At 48.5% G+C, this 23759-nt stretch overlaps 1 long non-coding RNA gene across 1 annotated transcript in view; it reads right to left on the bottom strand.

Annotated features, from left to right (window-relative positions):
- Positions 1-7605: 7605 nt before the first annotated feature.
- LOC108520093 (uncharacterized) overlaps positions 7606-23759 on the bottom strand; it is a 43632-nt gene continuing 27478 nt past the window's right edge. Inside the window, exons 3-5 of the long non-coding RNA XR_001882829.1 lie at positions 13075-13240; positions 10315-10379; positions 7606-7665 (exon numbers count right to left, since the gene is read on the bottom strand). This is a non-coding gene — a long non-coding RNA (uncharacterized LOC108520093). The remainder of the gene's footprint in view (positions 7666-10314; positions 10380-13074; positions 13241-23759) is intronic.

Here is a 23759-nt window from a genome sequence, read left to right as displayed (position 1 = left end):
CAATGAAGTTAGCATCGCAGGAGGCAGGGTCCAGGTGTGGACATTTGCCAAAAGTTTCCCAGACAATACTGTCATGTAGCCAAGGCTGAGAAATGCTGATTTCATAGATATTACTAAATGTTTCTATGATTCAAGATAGGGGAGGGTCCTGGAGGAGCGATAAGGAGGGCTTCCTGGAAGAAGAGAAACATAAGTGTGGTGGGTTGGATTTCCCAGAGAGGAACACAGCAATATGACCTGCCCCACAAGCCCCTCTGCAGCAAGACCTTGCCAGTCTTCCCTCTTGAACCTGGCATGGGCAGGTCCTGTGACTGCTTTGACCAATAGAATGATGGAAATGACACTGTTTCCACTCTGGGCCCTTAACTGAGCTCTGCTGCCTCTCCTGGTAGATCCTATCTTTCAAGGTACTGGTCCATTTCACCTAAGTTATTAAATCTGTGGGTATTGAGTTGCTTGACTTATTCCTTTTATCCCATTAGTGGCTGTGGGATCAAAGGTAACGACTTCATTTTCCTTTCTGATATTGGTAATTTGTGCCTTCTCTCTTTTTCTTTGTTTGCCCGGCTAGAAGTTGATCAACTGCACTGAGCTTTCCAAAGGATCTCCGCAAGTTTTATGGATTGTCTCTGTTGTTCTCCTGTTTTCAGTTGCCCTGATTTCTGCTCAATTTTTTATTATTTTTTTTCTTCTGCTGGCTTTAGGCTTGAATTTCTCTTCTTTCTCTACTTTCTTAAAGTGGAAGCTTTTGTTACTGATGTTTTTATCTTTTTCTTTTCTTCTTTTATTTTAGTTTTTGGAGACAGGATCTTGCTCTGTTGCCCAGGCTAGAGTGCAGTGGTGCAATCATAGCTCACAGCAGCCTGGAGCTCCTAGGTTCCAATGATCCTCCTACCTCAGCCTCTGCAAGTAACTGGGTCCTACAATGCAAAAGCAGAAGCTTCTAGGACCTCTTAAAATGGAGGCTTGGAATGGGCACAGCCTCCTGCCAGCCCTCTTATTAGTTAAAGTGGGTTACAATCCCAGCCGGTTCAAGGAGAGGGGACTGCGCAGGGCTGGGAATCCCTGCAGGTATGGCTCGTTGACAGTGACCAACCTCCGGAACCATCACTCTGACCCTTTTCACAGCCCATCCAACCTTAGTTGGAGCCCAAACAAGAACCTGGAGTCTTCAAAGAACGATAGGTGGGAAAGGGACACATTGACTCCTCTCTCTTTGATTTCAGCCTCAAGAAAATGAAGTCTGGGATCTCCTTCCTGACTAAGGTGTCATCCCCACAGCAGCAGCAGCAGCACCCGGAATTTGTCAGAAATCAGAATCCCAGGCCCACCCCAGACACAGAGAACCGGAATTTGCATTTTAATGAGATCCCAGGGGACTGAAATGCACCTTAAGGCACGAGGAGAAAGAGCTCTAGACTCTCCACCATCTCAGAGAACTTGCAAACCAGGTTTGCAGAGCAAAACCCAGAGAATGATGGCAAAGGCTGCCGCCACCACCGCACAAAATCACTTCTAAGGGGACCCTGGAAATGAGAAGCAACCTTTCTGTGCTCAGACATATGTCCCAGCATATAAGGCTCAGATGCAGCAGGGAGAGGGGACAGCTTGGTTTCAGACAGTGCATTCTGACCACTTGCCCAAAAAGGGCCCCTTCCAACCCAAAGCTCTGGGAATCCAGGAAATCCCAATTTAGATATGCAGCTTTGGAAACTGGCAGCAAATAGAGAATGGAATCCGGAAGCCCCTTGCCATTGTGAACGCAAAGTCTAGACACTGGAAAGGGAGCCACCGAGGCAGGAAGAAGTGAAAGTCCCTTTCTCAGCGATCTACCTTCCAGGAAGCAACAACCCAGCAGGTCTCAACAAAGCCCCGAGGCTGTGATTCAGCTACCCCTGGGGCAGGTCCAATGCACTGTTATCATACTCTGTGAGCCTCGTCCAAATACTCACACACCCAACCTAGTGCTTCCTCGCGATAACACCAGTAGCAGGAGCAGCCCAGTGTCATCCTGCACAAACAGGTGGTGTTTACGTACGGCGTGTCACCGAGAGCCATCTGACCAGCCGTGCCAGCCGGGAGCAAAGGGGGCTGATAAAGGCAGCTTATCACAAAGGATTAGCAAGTGTTATTTTCTTTCTGTTTGTTTGAAGTTCAGTATTTGGACAATCGCCGTGAACCCCAGTGTGGCCAGGGCCAAGTTTAACAATGACGGGCAGAGATTGCTCGGGGAAGATGAAATGACATGAGTGAGCCGGTGTTGTGTGGGGGAGACCTGCTGCAGGGATTTGTCAGGCTGGGTTTTGACGGGTGGAGACAACATGAGGATTAATGAACCGCTTTGGCTTTAGACAAAATAACCACGTAAAGTAAAACTTCTGTGTGCACCAGATCAGAGCTTCTCAACCTAAGCTGCATGTTAGAATCACCTGGGGACTGTTGTCACTTTGCCACACAGGGGATCCCCCCAAAGCAATGAAACCCTGGTCTCTGGAGGTAGGAGTCCCACATCTATTCCTTGAAGGTTCCAGTGTGCAACCTGGTTTGAAAAGTGGCTCCCCGGAGCGAGGCTTCCCCAGCTTTCATGTACATTCCAACCACCTGGGGAGCTGGTTAAAATGAAGATTCTGATTCAGCCTATCAAGGGTGGGGCCTTGGGTTCTGCATTTTTAACACCCTGCCTGGGATACTGGCGCTGCTGGTCCAGGACCACACTTGGAGCAGAAAAGAGAATTGACTGCTGTCCAAACGTCCCCAGCATCACCTCCAAATCATCTGTGAGGCTGTCAGAGGAGTACAGCGGTTCTCGTGGGTGGGGGAGGTGATGGCCAAGTTGCTAATTGATGGGAAAGAGATGAGCAGAGCTCGGAGTGAGGGGCTCCACTGCAGGGCCTTGGGTTGTCCACTCCCAGAGAGGCTGCTGCCCCTGGGCAGAATGAACACGGCTGGGTTTTGTGAGTTAACCAGGTACGGATTAGAGAATAAAATTTTGGCCAGGCACGGTGGCTCATGCCTGTAATCCCAGCACTGTGGGAGACTGAGATAAAGGGATTGCTTTAGCCCAGGAGTTCAAGATCAGCGTGGGTAACATAGTGAGATGCCATCTCTATAAAAAATACAAAAATTAGCTGGGTGTGGTAGCATCCCCCTGTAATCCCAGCTACGTGGGAGGCTGAGATGGGAGGATCCATTGAGTCCAGGAGATCAAGGCTGCAGTGAGCCGAGATCACTCCACTGTGCTCCAGCCAGGGCGACAGAGCTGGCAAGACCCTGTCTCAAAAAAACAAACAAACAAAAAGAATAAAATATCATAAATATCACAACAAAATTTTAAAAATACATCTTTACTGGGATATGATTCACACACTATAACACGCTCCCATTTAAAGAGCACAATGCCATGGTTTCTAGCATATCTCGAGAGCTGAGCAACCATCACAACTATCTGGATTTAGAACATTTGTCACCTATAAAGGTGCCATTTCAGGCCACCTTCTTCCCATCACCTCTGGGAAGATTGCAGGCAAGAATACCCCAGTAGGAGTTGAAAGATTTGAGCCCCTGGTTGGAAGCACAGGGTGTCATCATATCCTTAGTAAGGGGAGGCTGTGGACACAAAGTGTGTCACTGACTCCAGGAAGCCCTCTGTGATGCCCCCAGGCCAGATTATATCCACTTCCACCATGTTCTCAAAGCACCCAGCTTACCTGCCATTCCCATCACCCAAGCCAACCAGGCTGGGGATCCCACCAAGTCAGGACCTGTGTTTTTCATAAATCTAGCCCCAGACCAAGCCTCATTCCAGGCCACAGTAGGGTGCAGTACATGTGTGGGCTGTGAGCTTGCACCAAGACCCTCCTGTGCTATAGTGTAACGTCTGGAGACAGGTACGGTGTGGTCTGTCTTTGTCCTCTATGATTGTAGTAGAAAGAATGCTCAATTACCAAGAAGTCTGCATCTGAAGCTCACAGCCGGCACCTCAGTGTCCTCAGATGTAAACTACAGACAACCTCCCTCCTGGGCCATTAACCATCCAGGGCTTCTATAACCTGGGAGCAGTGAAGATTAGATATCCTCAAGGATGGAGCTGGAGGCAATGAGTGGAGTTCAAGGTTGGAAAATTCTAGTTGGATATGAAGAAACAGAGATTCCCCTGATGTTGGAGGTGTCTTTTAGGTTGGTGAGTTCCCATTCCTGGAAGTATTTTAGGTAAATGCTGATCCAAGATGTTACCTAGGAAAAGAGGGTGACCTTGAGGATCTGTTGTAACCTTGCGCTTCTGTGGCGAAGCTTTTCCCTCAGGAAAAAAATGTATTCTTACTAAGCACTGACCATGTGGTGCTGAGTTTTGGAGGCAAGCTGACCAGGAGGAGAATGGTTCCACAGACAGAGTCGGAGGACCTCAAGAAAGAACAAGTTCATCTTAACCAGAAGCCCATAAAGAGCTCTTACGGGCCTAGGCAGTGTTTGCGAAGCATCTCAAATGCTGACGGTTCCCTGCTGATATTTTCACTAAGGGGTTTTGGTTAGGGTGGCAAAACTGAAATCTACATTTTCCAGAGTCTCATCAGTGGAAGCAACGGGGTGGAGATTTTAGAAACACATTTTAAAAAGAGAAAGACATGGTTGGTCTTGTGCTCTTCCCCTTTTCCCTTCCTCATGCCTGGATCATGGAATCCATCCAGTGACAAGGACCATGACAGTCAATTGTCAAGGATGGCAGAGCAGGAAGTCCCAAGGACATGGATCCATGACAACACTTTTAGGTGAGCATAATGGCCCTGAAGTATCTCCAAGCATTTATATGGGGAAAAGTTTTTTTTTTTTTTTTTTTTTTTTTAAAGAGCACTGATACATTGATTTGTTTAAGTCACAGTTGAGTTTTTAATTGCAGCTCAATGCATTCCTAACTGAAAGCAATCATTTTTCCTGGCCCCTCCTATATGCAATAGAGATGGCAAAGATAAGAACAAATAAATTTGGCCACTTTCTGTGAGATTACACAAGAATTCTCCATCCTATTCACTATTCCAGGCAGACAGCAAATGACAGCTGTCTGCCTGGAATGTGTCAAGCCTCCCCAGCTTTGTCACTGTTGGCATGTTAGGCTGGCTGCTTCTCCGTGGCAGTGCTGTCTTGTGTGTTGTAGGAAGTTTAGCAGTACCCCTGGCCTCTACCCACCAGATTCCAGTAGCATCCCCCGCTCTCCATTTGTGACAACCAAAACTGCCTCTAGATACTGCCAAATGTCCCCTGGGGGAAGCATCTGAGAACCATCATTGTAGACATTATGGGAATTTGGCTTTGACTCGTGGGATTTTGAGCAGAGGAGGAACCAGACCTGACTATATTTTAAGAGGATCTCTTGCTCTCATGTGAGAATCAACTGTGCAGAGGAGGTTCAGAAGGGCCCAGGAGCCCATGAGGAGGGTACTGAACTAGCGCTGGAAAGGCGAGGAGGCCTGTCCAGGATGTAGCAGGAGTTGACGGGAAGGGGTGCATCCAAGATAGATTCTTACGGTGGAACCAGCAGTGTTTTCTGATGGATGGGGAAGGAATGTGACCAAAACAGGAGACTGGGGGCAACTTTGAGCTTTTGGTTCCATGGAGATGCCATTTTCTGAGGTGAGAAAGGTCAAGGGTGGACCAGGTTACCAAGTGCAATCAGAATCTGCAGAGACTGGGGCCCCAGGGGTGCTGATATGGTAGCCGGGGGGCAGTGCACATTCTTCACCTTCCATAGCCAAGATCTTTACTTTTAACCCAGTTCTTAGCATCAAAGATCCACCCACACGCACAGGCCCCATGAAGGCCACATTTTACCATATGGCCTGTCTTTTCAGAAAATTCCTGAGCATTTCCCTGAAAGAGACTGAAATCCATTTTTTCAGATCTTTAGGCACAGTCAATTAATGCATAAGGTCAAAGTACTAATCATCTATTCACAGGCAATTCTATCACCAGGCCTCCAAAGGCATGAAGTGAACAGACCAGCCTGTGATACAGAATTCAAATTCTCCCATTCCCATCGGAACCCTGTCAGGGAGGAGTGGCAGTCACAGGCAGCACCTGGGGCTTGTGGGACATTGCTGTGTAAACCTCCACCCATCAACAGCCACCCAGCTGACCATACGGTCCCCAGCATGGAGTGGACACCTCCTTTGTTTACAAGTTGACACGTCTGGAATACACCCAAAGCATGCACCAGAGATAGCCATTCATTTATCTGCACCGCCTGTTTTCAATAGTCAGATTCTCACGAACAAACCTCGTTCACCCACACCAAAAATAACATGAACAGTTTAGAGGAATCCAGGCCCTACTTGGTGCTGCACAGTTTCATGCGAGCCATCACAGAGGGCCAAACCAGGACCTTCTTAGGTGATTTTACAAACAAGGCAGAATATTGATCCTGAGAGCTTCCCACGGGCTTTACGATGAAGACCAGCAGAGTCTAGCCAAGAGCATTTTCACAGACTAGATTGAATTGTGATCAGAGATGCCCTCATCATGCCTTTCTGCTCTTGGTGATTAAACCAAAGAGAATAAAGACATTTAACTAGACACAAACTGGAAACAGATTCTGGTTCAAAACCCACAGAGAGAAGAGAAAAATACAGCAGATTGCTGGACAGAGCTTGAGCCGCCTCGTTCCACCTGATTTGACCATTTCCTTTAGGTTATTCTGCCAGCCAGGGTGGACTAGATTTGCCACAAGAACACACAACCCTCTTTTGTGCGACCTTGGTCTTGTTTTTCTACTGTGCTTCTGCGGAGAGCTGTCACTCCACCAGCATTCAGACGTTGCCAGCCACCATGGCAGAGACAAAAGAAGTCGTGGTAAATTGCACCCCGGACATAAAGCCTCCAGCCTGACAGATATCACTTCTCCACATATTTAGTTGCCTGAACCTTAAAGCCACAGAGAAATTCTACCTGGGCCCGGAAGTTGGCAATAGACCTGATGGTTATGGCGGTGACTCATATTTTCTTTGGCTGCCCAGATGAACACAGGCTGGCAGCTATTTTCAAGGCTGCATTATAATTATTTTATAATTGTCGTGATCAGTCCTAATAACACATATTTAGTGAATAGTTCCCAGGGACTGGACACCTTGCCCCGTGCTTTCTTTCCATTAATTCATTCTTTAATTCATTCATTCAACAATTATATACGGGGTACCTACTGTGTGCGGAGTGTTTTGCCTAGCAGCTCACAATCATGATTCTTCTTTGGAACCACCCTGTGAGACGGTGTGTGAGTCAGGATTTGTAGTTGCAATAACAGAACCCACTTTAGGAAACTGATACAGAAAAGGGAATTTATTCAAGACTTCTCACATTGTCTGTGGGACGTGTGGAAACCAGGAGCAATGCCTAGATCCCACTGGAGGGCCCTCCAGCAAAGGCCTCCGGGAGGCGTCATCACAGCGCTATGACCGGCCGCGGTACTCGTGACAGAACCCACAGATCCCTCCAGCAACACCCTCACCCAAGCCTGCACCCACGCTGCCTCCTCCTGAACCCGGGCATGATATGCTCCCACCTTCCTGCAAAGGGAGTTGGGAAACTTACCTTGGAAGCAGGAGGCAACAGGAGATGGATGCTGTTTACCTGCTGCTGGGAAGCCTAAACAGGGCAGGTGCTCAAGACAGGAAGTCTGTTCTGTGGACAACACAACCGAGCCTCAGGGAGCTTCAAAACAAGCCAACAAAACCAGCAACCACCCCCACCCACCGGGTTCCCCAGCTAGAAGGTGCGCGGCAGGCTCAGTCCAGCCCTAGCTGATGCTGAGGGGTATGGAGGGCTTAGATGAACATGGCGTCAGGTCATCCTGCCTGTGGCACGCATCCCGGTGGGGATTTTCACAGCAGGTAATTAGACGTGTGTCTAGACAGACCATTTCCTTCACTGTCGTTGCAACATCGTGGGTTCTCCAATCAACAAGTACAGGGAGCAAAGAGCAGAGAGCCAGGCTCGAAGATGGTGCCTTCCTCCTCACCTCTTCTCAGCCTTTGACCCTCGGGTCTCACGTTCCCTGGCTCCCTGGCTGGCTGCTGTCCAGTCTCCCTGGCTCCACCTGCCCCTCCCTCACTCTCAGGAGAACTGAGCTGCTGCCGTGGACAGGAGGGAGGTGCTACGGTGGGAAGGTCTTGCTCTCAGGTCTGTGCCTGGACTGCCTGGATTTCTGGTCTCACTGCCACCACACTAATAAGTGAGGATGTTGGGCAAATTCTTCACTTCTCTTGAGTCTCAATGTCCCCTTCTGTGAAATGGGATAAAGTAATCGATGTTTGGCAAAGTTCTGATTATTACTATTATTAAACGGGATGGGAACATGACAGCTATTTCCAAGCTGGGAGGGGCTTTCTGTAAATTAGCTATTTTAGGGTATCCCCTCTGAATGAAGCGTTTCAATTTTGCTACAGGCATTTGCAAATGAGCCCCCTGGTAGAACAGTTATGTTAATGAGTAATGCCATAACCAGGGGAAAGGAGTGAATGACGCCTTACTTGGGGACATGTTGTTGTTGTTGCCAAACCCAGAAAACCTATGTGCAACTTTGCCCAAATGGTCAGGAACGTGGATGTTGGAGTCAGGCCTGAGTTTGAGTCCTGGCCTTGCCATTTTTGAGCTGTGTGACCTTGAACAAGTGTCTCAACATCTCTGAACTTCCATGTCTTCATTTATAAAATGGAGATAAGCCTAGCCTGTGCCTCGTGAGATTTGGAGGCATACATGAGGCCATTTGTAGAGACAGCCACACACACTGAGAGCTCAGGGAATGGTGACATTGCTGGAGAAGGTGAAGGAGAGACAGAGGAGCCACGAAGAAGATAGAAGGAAAGGATAGCTCTAGCTCACATCTGTGTCCATCGGGGCCAACTCCTCATGAAGGGAGGGCAGCGAGGGAGGGAGCTGACACTGTCCCTAAGTTGCAACAGACAGAGAGAGGGAGCAGACTTGACCATCACCTTGGGACTGGAGCCAAGAGGGAGGGGCTTCCTGGCCAGAGACGTGGTTGAATAGGGAGGCAGACTGTGCCACCGCTGTTCCAGACAGGGATGGGGGTGACAGATGCCCTGCCCCATGTGTCCTCCCACCCTGCACTCTTGCTGGGATATCCAGCTGGGGAACCCAGTGGGAAACCAGAGAGCAGGAGCTCCACTCGGTGCCCAGGCCAGGCTTCTGGGCACAGAACTGAGCCAAGAGAAGGAGAATGAATCTGGGGGGATGGGGCGCGGGGCACACAAAGGGGAACAGCCTGCACGACCTCTGCCACCACCCTTCCTCCTGCCCAAGAGTGGCCTCCCACCGGACCCTCCAGAAAGCCATCCACTCTCCACCCCAACCAACCTTCCCACTTCCCTGCACTGCCTCCGCTGTTCACTTAGAGTTGTAGAATTGGTTTTAATTTGCATGGCATTTATACATATCTTGTCTCAGCTCTGTGGATGTCCAAGACAGCAAACCTGGGGTGGAAGGCTGAAACGTGGAGGTTGGGACGATGGCGCTGATGTTTTGTTTCTAAGACCCCCTGCCCGGGTCACCAGCACCCAAAGGCTACTGCTATGTGCAGACTGGACAGGGGATTATTGTGGACTGAGGAGGAGTTTGCATCTCCAGCCCAGATTTCAGGTGGAACGCGGCAGAGGCCCTTCCTTCCCTCTCCCCTGTCTGCCCTTCTTTCTTGGGCTGGGCTGGCCACGAAGTCTCCACCTCCACCCCCAGCCTGGGCTGCTTATCACAGGGGCCTGAAGGACATCAGCCCACAGAAGGCTGGACAAGCCCAGCTCGGTCACCTTGACCCACTTCATTTGCTTCAAGGCCACGAAGCAAGGAACTCACATTTGCTCTTGAGAAGACGCCCCAGATTCTTATAGCAGCTTGTCCTGCCTCACTGTGAGCCACACAGATGAGCTGGACCTGCTGGCCCACAAGCCCCTGTCTGGTCCCACCTGGGAAGGGGCCTGGGATTGCCACTCAGGGTCACTGCTCACACGCTCCAGGAAGGCAAGCTGTACTGCTTGCTGGTCTGATGATTCTTTCTATGTCTTCAGTGAAAACATAAGGGGGGAAAACCTCCTTTCTGAAACAAACCCCACTATGAAAAACCCTAAAATATTTATTTACAGAAGCAGAAATTAAACATCTTTGCCCTTGACTGATGGGAGTAACTTTTTCATCTGACACAGACCGCTTAAAAAAAAACAGAAAAGAAAGCCATCCACCCTCCACCCCAACCAAGCTCCTCCCTCTCCCTGCCCTTGCCTCTGCCGTCCACCTAGAGTTGTAGAACTGGTTTTTATTTACCTGGCACTTCTACATATCTTGTCTCCTTTGAAGCTCACAGCAACTCTGGGATGCGGTATCTTCCACTGTATCAGAGGAAAGGAAATACAGCTCAGTTACAGGACAGACTCCAAAGGCAGGCGGGGGCGGTGACCAGCAAGTCACAGGGCTCACCCAGCATACCTGACTCTAGAATTTAAAACTGTCTTCTTTTTTTTGTTGTTGTTTGTTTGTTTTGAGACAGAGCCTTGCTCTGTCGCCAGGCTGGAGTGCAATGGCATGATCTCAGCTCGCTGCAACCTCTGCCTCTTGGGTTCAAGCGATTCTCCTGCCTCAGCCTCCTGAGTAGCTGGGATTACAGGTGCGCCCACCACCACGTCTGGCTAATTTTTTTTTTTTTTTTTTTTTTCCCGAGATGGTGTCTCGCTCTGTCGCCCAGGCAGGAGTGCAGTGGCCGGATCTCAGCTCACTGCAAGCTCCGCCTCCCGGGTTCCCGCCATTCTCCTGCCTCAGCCTCCCAAGTAGCTGGGACTACAGGCACCCACCACCTCGCCCGGCTAGTTTTTTGTATTTTTTAGTAGAGACGGGGTTTCACCACGTTAGCCAGGATGGTCTCGATCTCCTGACCTCGTGATCCGTCCGTCTCGGCCTCCCAAAGTGCTGGGATTACAGGCTTGAGCCACCGCGCCCGGCCTAATTTTGTACTTTTAGTAGAGACAGGGTTTTATCATGTTTGTCAGGTTGGTCTCAAACTCCTGACCTCGTGATCCATCTACCTTGGCCTCCCAAAGTGCTGGGAATACAGGTGTGAGCCACTGTGCCTAGTTTTTGTTGTTGTTGTTTGTTTTTTGTTTGTTTTAATCAGCAGATCATTGGTCCAGGAGAAGCTAGTGCACAGGCAGCTCCCAAGCAGATGGAGGAGAGAGGGGTGGCTGAGAATTTGGCTGTGAACACACAGTGGAGGGGTACTGATATGGAGGTGAAAGGATCCTCTCATCCCTCTGCAACCACAGGGAGCCACGGAGGGCCAGAAGCCCACAGCACCCAGACTGGGCTCTGGGAAGTTCCAGCCAGAGCACCTGGTGTGGGACTGATTTCACCTGAGCAATGATTTCAGGTGGAACACTTGGCAGTACTGAAAATTGCAAGGGAAGTTCTGTGATTATGAGAGAGGCCCAAGCACCTCCCCACGCCTCTCTCAAGCATCCTAGTTGCCTCCATTAGCAAGCTAGAGCAGGCTTGGCCTGCAAGCCTCAGGCAAGCCGCAGCATCTAGGAAGAGTTTAATAATGGCGGTGTGGTTTCTTGCATTTATTTTTATAGCAGCTTCTGATGGTGATGAGAAATGACTATTTTCATGGAGGTCTGTGCTGTAAAATTGTTCTTTTAAAATAAGGTAAACTCAGAAAGTGAATTGATTTACAGAAGAAATATTAGGGGGAGGATAATAGTATAAATGGCGCACACAGTGCCAGCGGGAACTGTGATGTGGAGGTTTGGAGAACAGTTTTCTTTCAACCAGATTGAGTGAGGGCAAATAAGACACAGCATGTATTGCAAGGATCTAATCGGTCATCAGTATGTTCATTTACGTTTTCAATTCTCCCCCTATTGCATGAGTTTTATTTCCCACCAAAGCAAATCAACACATACCTGGGGGGAGGGGGGAAGCAGGGGGCAGGTACAAATTAGAAACTCCTATAGGGGACAAGAGTCTTTTTGACTCTGACCTTCTGCCCTGATTGGAGACATTCTGAGACCACAGGTTGCTCTCAGCTCTGTGGACGTCCAAGGCAGCAAAACTGGGGGTGGGTGGCTAAAACGGGGAAGCTGAGATGATGGCACTGATGTTTTGCTTCTAAGACCCCCGGGACACCAGCACCCAAAGGCCACCGTGTGCAGACTGGATGAGGGTTATTGTGGGTTGATAGGAGTTTGCAACACCCATCTTTTCTCACTGACTCTTGGCCATCTCCTGGTCTCCCCAAACCCAGCCCTATCCTTGGAGAGGTGCACCCATCAGGAATGTGGAAGTCAGAGAACGTGGGAGGAGTGAAATGCAGGTGCCGGGAGCCAGTCTCAAGGAACGTGGTTAACAGAAGGCTCACATTGCACTGCAGGGCAGCAAGCATTTATTCACACTGTCCCTGCAGCAGTGGAATGAAAGCCATACCTGAAGCAGCTTTGTTTATAATCCGGGGCTTCATTCTAACTTTCTATCAATTATCACACACTTATCACACACTTCCAGAAAACCGTACAAACTCAATACCTAATCTCCGATTAATTACTGTTCATATATCTAAAGATTATCCTCAGAAATGCCAGACAATGCAACCACTGGTTCAACATACTGTAATTAAGTATTTTACTATGGAAAACCACACAGTCATTACAAAGCTAAGCCTATCCAAATGCACTGCTGAGAAAAATGACCACCTCCTATCGTTAAGGGAAAAGACCAGCTCGCACGGCATTTGCTCACCCAGCCAACAATATTTCCTCAGTGTCGGCCGCGTGGCAGGCATTGTTTTAGGTGCTGAAGATGGGGTAGTGCACAGCGCACATGCCAGGGAGGGAAGACGAAAGGAATGAGTGCACAAGTACACAGGAAAAGGAGCATTGCCACTCAGACCATGAATGAAACAGGATGTAGGAAGGAGTGACAGCGGTCCCCGTGGCAGATGGCTGTGGCCTCACTGAAAAGGTGAGATTGGAGCTGAGAAGTGAAGGATGAGTAAGAACCAGCCTGCGAAGATGTGGCAGGGAGGGCCGGACTTACCGCTCAGACGCAGGCCGAGCAAAGCTGCTGAGAAAGAATTCCGCGTCTTCCAGGACTGGAAAGAAACAGCCTTCAGCGTCTCCACCTGGCAAGACCCAGCCAGGTGTGTGCTGTTTCCACTAAGCCCGCTGTTCTCTCAGGATCTCGGGGCGGAAGAGTCATCCTTCTGTAGAGAAACAGAAGTGGACGGCACCATTTGGAAAAGGTGTTGTCTCACAGGCATGACAGTCACCTGTTAGGTGAGGTCGTCCTCACCCCGGCCGTATCTCTGGAATTAATTTCTCTCTGTTCTCTTGACAGAACTCAGCACCTTATTTTTGCCTGGATTACTTAAACAGCTAAAACAGGCCTTTTTAAGAAGCATAGTATTTAAAACAATCATCCTAGTTCCCATGTCTTAGACATCCTCGTAAATGCCTACTGGGCATGACCTCCTCTTCACACGCCTCTTTCGGAGAGGGACTGAACCCTCCCCTTTCAGAAAGAAGGAACAGCAGGCGGCAAACAGCAGAGCTGTGATTTGAACTCAGGTCTCGCCAGCTTCAGGGAGGCAAGACCATTAACTTTGTACTGAAAGAGACGCATTTTTAAATTGAAAACAAAGTATGCAAAGAACTCATGGGAAGCCAGAGAGGAAACAAGGAGATGGCACGGAACAGCAAAAGAAGGATAGAAATTAGAAAAAGCAAAATCAGAAGTTAAAAATTAAAAATTTTATTTTGTGTTGAACTTGGGTTTTTTGCAGTCTAAGCGGCGGGAGCGATTCCTCTTTCTTTTCGCTAATGAGGCTTCTCTCCACGGGCAGTTGGAGGCACTGCTTTGGACGCGACATTTGACAGCCCCTCATTGGCCTTCCTGCCTCCACTCTGGCCCCTGCAGGCCACCGTCCCTGGCTGCCGGCACATCTTCCTAGAAGGCAAACGTGGTCCCGCCACTTCCCACGGCACATCTTCTGTGGTGCCCACAGGCAGCCAGGTCAAGTCCCAGCAGGCCCCAGGCAACCTCTGCAGCCTCTCACCCCCCCATCCCTCCCTGCGAGGAGCCCCCATCCGTCTCTGCTGGGCGTGAGGTTTACTCTCCCACGCACCCCTCTAGAATCCCCTTGCCCTGACCCCTCTTCTCCAACTCAGGAAATTCTTGGGCTCCTTGGAGGGTCGCTGTAACATCGATAGCTTGTTCTTTGCCCCTGTCGCGGCGTTCCCAGGTCTGTGATTGGCTGTGCATGAATCTGTCCTCTCGGTTACTTCCAGGACTCCGTGAGAGCAGGGCCCGTGTCCTGTTCATCTGTTTCTCTGATGCCTCATTGGAAAAGAGCATGGGAGAGGCCAAAAAATGAAAAAAAAAAAAAAAAAAATGACAGAACAGCTTGGTAAGATATCTCTTATGGGGGTACAGGATCCAGGGGAGGTGCATAAAGAGTTACCAACAAGTGTGTGGGATGGGCAGGTCAGGGAAGGCTTCCTGGAGGAGGCGTGGGCAAGATAAAGGTTGGACTGGAGCCAGTCCGTTAATGTGGTGGAGAAAAGAAATTGAGGCAGGGCTGAGGGTTCAGAGAGGTGAGGAACTCTGCCTCTTTGAGCGTGAGTTAGGGGATGGTGAGAGATGGCCTTGGATAGGTAGATAATGGTCTGGGGCCCCTGTTATAAGCTTTAGGCTTCATGGTGAGAGGAGCAGGGATACCTACAGGTTGTTTTCTTATGAGGAGGGAGTGGTGTGGTTGAGTTTCCATTTCAGAAAGGTCACTCTGGCCACAGAGGGGAGGATAGATTAAGAAGAGAGGTGGCTGGCTGTCATGTTTGGTTGTATAGGTTGGGCACTGCACAACTTTAGGGGTAAGATTTTCCCCTCCCTGGTGGCCCCTGGGTACTTGAGAGTGGCTGACATCATCTGATGGCAGAGACTCTCATTGGACAGTTGTCATGGCAAGTTAGCAACTGCTGCTGGGCATGGGAACACGTGGAGTGCTGTGGACACAGAGAGAGGGACATGTTGGTTCAGAGAGGCTCACAGATGCATCAACAAGGGCTCTGACCCTGCAGCTTTGAACAAGGCCTGGGGTGCAACCTGTTTGCCAGCTGGATACCTAAGGGTGGCATCTATGGACCACCTAGAGGTGGATTTATCATGAAGCGAATGCAGCTTAAGCTTCAGGACCTGAATTTGCATAGTCCTCTTCCATTATGTCCCCAAAGTCATATGTTTTTGTGAAATGTGCAAGATATTTTCATCACAGTTGGCTAAGACTGCTATCTCCTCCTGCTCTGACTTGCCCTCCATCACCTCTGCTGGGGGCATGAGAGGGGCCACGATTTGGCTAAGGGGAGGCTGATACCTGGATCCTGGACTGTGAGCAGTAGGCTGGCATTAGCAGCACTGCCAGTGCCATCAGTATACAGACACCAGGTGTGGTGGCTTCCAGCATGTTCCTCCTGCCCCTCGGTCAACTTCCCTGTATCGTGACATGGAGGTGCAGAGACAAGGGTGGATCAGGGAAGCCACTATGCCCAGTGATGCTGGCAAGAACATGGGCAGGTGAGCATGGACAAGGTTAGAAGCTGCAGAGCCTGGTCTCTGGAAAATTCCTCCAAACAGATACATATGGCTGTAAACAGAGGACTCGATTCTCTTGGACTCAGTGAAAATGGAAATTCATTCCCATCAGGACTACCCTCAGCAATGCAGCGTGTAGGATGATAAGTGTGCCACAACTCGTAAACATCACTTTCATGGGAATGGTATGTTTGATCAAGCTTGAGTATCCCACTAAAGTTGGAACTCAGAAAGAAAGGGATTTTGGAATATTTGAATAAAACAAGTGAGAAATTGCAGACTCCTAATTTAGATGTATCTGAAAGGTACCTTCTTTTATCTTAAATTTGATTATTAAAAAACAATGGATGACGTAATAGAATATGAAACAAAAGAGATGAACATGAAGCATGGCACAGATCTTCCAACATTGAGAAGCGAATTATAACTGAAAATGTCCACATCATAACAGAAGCAGAAGTTCATTAAGAAGAGGTCAGCTAACACGGCGAAAACCCGTCTCTACTAAAAATACACACACACACACACACACAAATTAGCCAGGAGTAGTGGCAGGTGCCTGTAGTCACAGCAACTCGGGAGGCTGAAACAGGAGAATGGCGTGAATCTGAGAGGTGGAGCTTGCAGTGAGCCAAGACTGCGCCACTGCACTCCAGCCTGGGTGACAGAGCGAGACTCCATCTCAAAAAAAAAAAAAAAAAAAAAAAAGAGGTCAGCTGGGTGTGGTGGCTCACGCCTGTAATCCCAGCACTTTGGGAGGCCAAGGCGGACAGATCAAGAGGTCAGGAGTTTGAGACCAGCGCGGCCAATATGGTAAAACCCCATCTCTACTAAAACTACAAAAAAAAAATTAGCCAGGCATGGTGGCGCCAATGCGCCTGTAATCCCAGCTACTCAGGAGGCTGAGGCAGAAGAATTGCTTGAGCCTGGAAGGCAGAGGTTGCAGTGAGCTGAGATTGCACCACTGCACTCCAGGCTGCGCAGCAGAGTGAAACTCTGTCTGAAAAAAAAAAAAAAAAAAAAAGGTCAATTTCAAATGGAAGTGATAAATTAGCACTTAGGTGACATGAAAACCTAGTTCAGGGGTCCCCAGCTCCACAGCTGCTGATGGGTACTGGTCCGTGGGCTGTTAGGAACCAGGCCGCACAGCAGGGTAAGCACCAGGTGAAGGAGCATTACCACCTGAGCTCTACCTCCTGTCAGATCAGGGGAAGCATTAGATTCTCACAAGAACTCGAACGCTATTGTGAACCGCACATGTGAGGGATCTAGGTTGCGGGCACCTTATGAGAATCTAATGCCTGATGATCTGAGGTGGAACAGTTTCATCCTGAAACCATCCCCCCCACCCACTCTCATCCATGGAAAACTGTCTTCCACAAAACCAGTCTCTGGTGCCAAAAAGTCTGGGGACTGCTGACCTAGTTATTGAAGAGAAGTGAGTAATATTAATATATTACACCAATATTTAAATTTCTTGCTGGTTTGATGGAAAATAACTGACATTCAGGTAGATAGGATAAAATCCACAAATAAAATCACTGATGACAGATTCAGTACTGTCAATTCAAAGAGCATGTAATGTTCTTAATTGTACAAGAAAACCTGAAATGACCTGAAATCTTACAACTCATATATGAAGGAAATCAATAGAAGTTTTCCCAAATTTGATTATAGTCTTGAATTTTTTACAACAGTCTCAGTTGTGATCAATGGGCCAGGTAGAAGCATAATTATGTCATTGTGAAACGAAAAGTCATTTTTTCTAAGCTAACTTCCAGCAAAGATGCACAAAATCACACTGTAGCCAAATATGCCACAGCAGGTACTGATCTATCTTCCTGTTCTCATTGTAGAAAATGATGCTGACAAAATTGTCATCATATGAAAAGGAGCTCCTTTGGGTATATCTCTAAGAATTTGTTTGAAATCGGGTGCTTCTGTTTGGGTGCATACATATTTAGGATAGGTAGCTCTCCTATTGAATTAAGGCCTTTACCATTATGTAATGTCTTTCTTTTCTTTTAGATTCTTTGTTGGGTTTAAAGTCTGTTTTGTCAGAGAGTAGGGACTGCAACTCCCTGCTTTTTTCTTTTTTTTTTTTTTTTGGCTTTCCATTTGCTTGTTGTAAATTTTCTCATCCCTTTATTTTGAGCCTATATATGTTCTTTGCATGTGAGATGGGTCATCCTGAATACAGCACACAATGGGTCTTGACTCTATCCAATTTGCAGAAGTAGGCTTAAGATTCTCTTGCCACTAAAATAAAGGCAAAATTCTCTTGCCACTAAAATAAAGGCAGAATTCTATCTAACACATGGAGCAAAATAATGCGGAATGTGAACCTACCAACTGCTGCTGGTCCTGCAAAGTTCTTGAACATACTTCACAGGTGCCATCTGGAACTACACCTGTACAAAATCACCCTAAAAATAGTTTTCAATCAACATACACTTGTGATTATATTTTTTTAAAAAAAGGAAATCCAAGAACATGCAGCAAAAACAAGGTTCGTGGGTATGGGTCTCTCAGGCAATGAGTTAGTGAAAATATGTTAATCTGCAGATGTAGTGATATTTCCAGTATTTGTTAGCTTTTCAAAATATGCAATTTGTTATGGTTTCTTTTCTGAATATTCACTTTTGTAACTACGTCTATATTTATAATTTTGTATTCTTTCCTTAAAGAAAGATCCTCATATTGTATTAAGGCTTGAGCCCACAAAACCTGGATCTGGTGGTGGGGGCCAGGAATATACGTTTGCAATTTCAGACCATTTGGAGGTCATTTGGGGTAAGACTGAGGTGCAAGTAGTGAGGACTGCCCAGCTCCAGGCTTGGAAACTCGCACTGGATCCCAGCTGAACCAATGCCACTCTGGGCAGATGCTCCGACCTGGGAGCCTTAACAGGCAGTTCACTCATTAATATCACTGGGCTCAGATCTGTGAAACCCACGCCTCCTACACGATGCTCTGTCTTCCAGCCAAAATAACACACTGTAAGCTGGGGTGTAGTTGAAAGTGAAACCGCGTATTTTTTAAAGGTTTAAAAGCTCATTTGAAGAAGGGCAAAGGGTCAGGAAAGAAAGAGTTCCATTTACAGAGACTTGGCAAATCTTTCCCAAGGAAGATGTCCCACTTACAACGCATACTTTCCACTCTGTGCACCGCCCCCAGGCTGGGGCCAAAGTGGCTAGTCAGCGTTCTTGTCCACAGTGGTGACAAAGACTTGACTTCTGAAGTTTGCTCTGGGGAAAGAGGTAAACTTCGATGTTTCAGAGGTGGAGGGAGGGCTCTGTGAAGGGTTGGGGGAGGCAGATATGGGGTACAGTCAGGGGAACCCTGCACTGCATACCATAGCTATCACTGCTGGATGGGCTTGAGGGAATGACTTACTCCAAGCGCGTCTCGTATGCCAAAGGGAAAAGAAACGAAGGCCGGGGAGTTTATGCCTCTTGCCCAGAGTCCCTGTGAAATGTGTGTGGGGCCAGGGGTAGCAAGCATTGATTGGAAATCTGCCTTTTAACAGGAGCCTTATTCAGACTGACAGGTACTTGGCCTTCAGATTTTCTCATCTGAGCTCATGGCCGCAGTTCCTAAAAGGCTGTTCGAGGTTCCCCTGTCAACGTTTCACATTTTAAGGCACCACTTTTAGGGCCTTTATCATTATCTACAGCAGCAGCAGCAGGAGCAGCATTAGGAATGTTTCCTCCTGTGTTTTGCAGCTTACGTAGGTCTTTCTTCTGCATCGTTTCATGAAATTCTCACAAGAACACTATCAGGTAGGTGTCGGATGTCCATTCTACAGGGCAGAAAACAGATTTTTTAAAAGAGAGAGAGGGAGAGAGAGGAAAAAGGGCTTTATTCAAAGCCGAGTCAGTTAATAGGGGCAGAGCAAGGACTTGAACGCAGGCCTCATGGTCTTAACTCCAATCTTTTCAGCTCCCTTGGGAACTTCTTGGAAGGGCCCGTTCCATTTTCCTGCCATAACATCATGGAATGAGGGAATGGCTGTGGGTTCCAGTGACAATGTCTCCCAACTGCCTCCAACAGGTGCTGCCAGGGCACGACTCAATGTCTGGGTTGGGTGGACGGGAACGTGCTGTGGGCCCCAGCCCTCTGCTGCAAGCTTCGCAGGTGCCGTTCCCTCTGCCCAGGACACGTCTCTGGCCTTTCTGCTCAGGCGTTACCACCCCAGGAGCCCAGCTGACTCATCTCATGGACTCCCCTGCAGCCCTCGCCACCATCTGGAATTAGCTGCCCTGTGTCTGCCACCGCTTCCTTGACATCTGACTCACTGCGGTGGGTTCTAAGCTGCAGAAGGATAGGGGCCTTATTCCCCTGCTCACCAGTGTGTCCTCAGCAGTCACCGCTGGCACTCAGTGTGTTCTCAATAATCGTGTGTGGCTCAGATGCAGGTGGGCAGCAGAAGGAAGCCTTGTCTGCTGCCATTAGGCCGTGTTGTAAGTGCAGATGGCCCTGGGCTGCCGGTTTTCAATGGGGACATTAATCCCAAAGTGACGTCCTCGAGCATCCTTCTATTCTGCAGCACTGCACTGTGCCATGAAAGAGCCGGGACAGATGGCCCGGGTGCAACCCAAGTCCTTCCATTTTTACTGTAGAACCTGGGGCCAAGTGATGAACCATCTTTGAGGCTTGGCCTCCTCATCTGTAAAATGGGTCTGAGAGCAGTGCCACATGGCTGCATAGCCCTGAAGATAGCCCCGGAAGTAGGGCACTGAAATACCTACTTAGGATACCCTGAGGAAGTCCCCAGTCAACACCAGCCAGAGAACAAATTGGACAGTGCAAGTAACTCAGCTCTGGAAGGCTCCCCCCAGTGTTTTACTAATAATTAACACTTAAACATTGCTGTCAAATCACAAATATTGTAAGCAAACATCACTCTGCCATTGCTTGCAGAATGAATGAATGCAAGGCTGGCGATTTGGAGAGCCCATCTCGGTCATCAGTTCTCTCTCTTCAGGGACGTTGTTTCACACGGCAAGGTTGTCACCTCAAATGCCTTCAAAGGCAGGCAGGTGCCCAAAGGAAGGAGGCAGCAGGGGTTGGGTATGACCTTGCTCCCAACCAAGGACACCAAAAAATTGAAAACACAGTGGTCACTCAGTAAAATCTATCTCCAGGTCATCCTGCAGACTAGCACTTTGCAACTCTGATACATTGCATGGGGACACTTGATTACTGGTGGCAGTTCCAAGTGAGATTTTTTCAGGTTCCCAAGCCCTTATTTGAAACCCCGGGGGCCAGATGCATGCATAATGCAGAACTGTCGTGGGTTGTGGAAGGAAACGTGACGAGCAGAACCCACATAATATAACTCCCCACAGGGTTTGGGGCAGCCTTTCATGAACAGTTCTGCAGGGAGTGTTTCAGCATCAAGCTAAGAGGGAGAAACTGAGATTAAAGACAGGCTCACGCATGTTCAGGGTGGCAGGTTTTGCTGCCAGTTGAACTTTGATTATTTTTTTATTCGGTTTTCACATTTGGGATATTGGAATTGCTGAAAAGGGATTGTGGAGCTGTGCAGCCAGGTTCTGAGTCTCTCAGGCAGATCCTGATGCACCCGCTGCCTCCAGCATCCCTGTGTCCGTTTCCCTGTGTCCTGGGAGGAGGCTCCCTTGTCCTCCAGCGCCATGCCACCTCCTCTGTTCTTCTTCCCTCATCAGGGGCCTTCCCATCCAGGCTTCCAAGAGCTGCGGAGATTTTTTCCTCTGCATATCTTGCAGTATTCAGACTCTGAGCACCAAGGCCAATTTAGCTGCTAGTTGAGCAGAACAGCACCAGATGAGCCAGTTGATAATTCGATGAGCAAAGGCAGGTTCCACACTGGATCACCAGTGGGCCACGGTGATTAGGGCTGGACTTGCATCTTCTGATTCCAACTTTGGGGTGTTTTCTCTAAGCTGCAAGAGGCTCAAGGAAAAAAAAAAAAAAAACAAGGCCCTGGTATCCGGCAGAGGACGGCATGCCAAGGCTGAATCTAGAGAGGAGACGCGTGGCCCCAATCCACGTCCATCTTACAGACCTCTTGTCTTTGGCAACCCTTCTTCCTGAAAGTGAAAATCCCTTTTGTCTGTGGGAAAAACCTCATAAAAAAAAAAAGCCCAACTGAAAAACACATTGGTTTCTATTTATAATTGGGGGGTGGGGGGAAGGAATTTCACACAGATTCAACACATACATGAAAAATAAAAAGAACCAATGACTCACAGACTGACGTGTTTCCCATTTCCTAATAGCCTTAATTTTTTAGGTCACTGCTCAGCTATTCAAAGATTGTCTCATTTAAGGATGATTTATTTATCAAGGACATTGGGAGAAGCCCAGTGAGTGCTGAATCCAAAAATGCCACAAGCAGGCCCCTCTCTGCTCACAAATAGAATGGCAACAACCTACTTCTCTGGTCGTTTCCAAAGAGCCGCCATGTTCAGAAACCTGAAAGTGGTGAAAACAGGTGGAAAATGGTGAATATTTTGAATTTCCTCCCTACAGAGCGGAAGAGGGGAATCAAAGAGAAGAAGAGGGACCAATTTCAACACAGGCAAAGCTGGGGCTTGACTAGAATTTCCAGCCACTCTTTCTGCATGGCATGTTCTGGCAAGGTCTATGGAAAAATGAAGAAGCCTTCGAATGAATTTCATTCCATGGTAAAATACAATCTCAAGCCCTGGGGAATTTGGAGAGATGTGGAACTTTTGACCCCTTGTCTGAGTCTGTCTGTCCAATAAGTGTGAAGGAGGAGGTCAGCTCCAGCTCCCAGTCAACCATTTAGGTCAGAGAATGATTTCACTAAGTCAGCGAGGTTTGCCACTGTCAGCTGCAAACCTCCACAGCAGAATGAGTGGCGTGGGTGCAGCCCTCTTTGCTCTTGTCAATGACAACCTACTCCACTGACAACAGAGTAGAGAATAATGGCAACAGAGAATATGGCTGGGGGGTTAGCACCCTCAGAGGCTGCAGGGCAGGCCTTGACATGAATAAGCCAACTCCTCTTATGGATTGAATTGTGTCCCCCCAAAAAAGCATTGAAGTCCTAACCCCCAATACCTGTGAATGTGGCCCTATGTGGAAATAGGCCTTATGTAGATGATCAACTTGAGATCATCACAGGGTGGTGGGCCTCCTAGGTATGACTGGTGTCCTTATAGAAGGGGTAATTTGGACGCAGAGATGGACATGCTTGGAGGGGGAGCGATGTGAAGACTGGGAGGAGACAGTGCTCTAGGAACCAAGGAACCCCTGAAGCTACCAGGAGCGAGGCCTGCAGCAAAGTGTCCCTCGAGCCCCAGAATGAACCAGCCCTGCCGACACCTCCGTCTCAGACTCGTAGCCTCCAGAACATGGGATAATAAATTTCCATGGTTCTAAGCCACCTGGTTTATGGCCCTTTGTTGTGGCCACCCCAGCAAACTCTTATACCCCCCACTGTGTGAGGTGGGTGTCTCGTTATCCCCATGCCATGAACACAGCGCTAGAGAGAAATGTTACAGAAACCAGAGGTTCAAACAGCAGGTGAATAACACCGCTGAGATTTGAACTCAACTCTCTGTGACTATAAAGCTCCAGCTTATCACCACATCACTCCAAGGTCCTTGTGAGCTTGTGTCTTGGGAGGGGACATCTGCTTCCTCCCCCTCAATGCATGAAGGAAGTCAAGGATATCAAAGAGATTACACGCAAGGTCACCCAGCCCATCAGCAGCCAAGTTGACATAGGGGACACAGCTCACTGACAGGGCTCCATCCCCTCTCCTAGCTGGACCCCATCATGTTGGCCAGGGAGCCACTCTCAGCCAGGCAAGGAAAGAGCACATTTGGGTCTGGAGTTGTAGATGGTGCTCCAGGGGTGCTCGCTCCATCAGAAGGGCAGGGGGCAGAGCGGGGCGGGGGGGGGGCGGTTCTGAGTGGAAGTGCAGGCCATGGCCCCACCATACCTGACTTCTTTCTCTGGGACATGCATGCGGGGAGGGAACACGGAGAACCGGGGAATGAACACCTAGGAGGGGAGGACACTTATTTCCAGAGCATTAGTTTGCTCCACGGTGAGTGCAAATATAATTTTGTGTATGTGTGTGTGTGTATATATATATATATATATATATTTTTTTTTTT

The sequence above is a fragment of the Rhinopithecus bieti genome, unplaced genomic scaffold (assembly GCF_001698545.2).
Source record: "Rhinopithecus bieti isolate Rb0 unplaced genomic scaffold, ASM169854v2 scaffold_1618, whole genome shotgun sequence".
Taxonomy (NCBI): Eukaryota; Metazoa; Chordata; class Mammalia; order Primates; family Cercopithecidae; genus Rhinopithecus; species Rhinopithecus bieti.
Note: the sequence above shows the minus strand (reverse complement) of the source record. Positions and strands in the feature narration are given on the sequence as shown.